This window comes from Pygoscelis adeliae, unplaced genomic scaffold (assembly GCF_000699105.1).
Source record: "Pygoscelis adeliae isolate BGI_AS28 unplaced genomic scaffold, ASM69910v1 Scaffold77, whole genome shotgun sequence".
Taxonomy (NCBI): domain Eukaryota; kingdom Metazoa; phylum Chordata; class Aves; order Sphenisciformes; family Spheniscidae; genus Pygoscelis; species Pygoscelis adeliae.
Genome location: NW_008825216.1, coordinates 2846686 through 2847562, shown reverse-complemented (window position 1 = coordinate 2847562; position 877 = coordinate 2846686).

Below are 877 nucleotides of genomic sequence, written 5' to 3'. Positions count from 1 at the left end.
AATAGAAGCAGAGGCACAGCACTGAAATAGCTTCTTGATTACTTAACTGTTCTGGTTGTTTCAGTCTTTTTGGTCCCAAAACTCAAATTATATTGTTTGAATTAAGTTGTTATGAGACTTTGAAATACGAAGCACATCTGAGATGAACAAATGTGGAAAACGTCAACTAGGATACTTTGATTTTAGAACCACAGAACTGTGTGAAAGCTATTAGATCTCGTCATGCCAGTCTCTATGAAAGGGAAGAGCTCTTACTAAATTTCTGTTCCCCAGCAATTGCTCATTAAAGAATACAGTCAAGTCTTTCAGTTTTCACTGTTGATCTACACACATAGGAAATCTTTTTTTTTTTTTATAAGCTGTTTTCACTAGTTGTTGTGGCTCTTCTCTGGATCCTCTTCCAGTTAATTGATGTTTTTCTCAAATTGTGGATGTTGAAATAAACGCGGCTACAGATGTAGCAGTGCCAAACGCTGAGGTAATACAACTTCTCTGTTCTGTATGCTTGTTTACGTAAAACCAAGCAGCACGCTAGTTCCTGACCGCTGTCGCCCCCGGCCACCTCCCCGCCGCTCGCCGAGAGGCCCACCTTCTCCTCCGTCACTGTCTCCCAGGACAGCGCCCCAGCCTTTAAATGTGGCCTTACTGCCCTTGTTCAACGCACAACGTGCATTTAGGCAGAGAAATGCGTGCTGCTTGCCCGCTTCTAGACGCGCTAAGCAAGGCGGGTTTCACTGACGTTAGCTGAATCCGACAAAGAGGTGGTTCGATCGCAGCGGCCCAGCCAGCGTAGCCTGACAAGACCAGGTCCTGTGAACCCGCGCTGCTCGATGCCGAATCCATCGCTTGCTTTTAATTATTAATCAGCCTCGTGCTG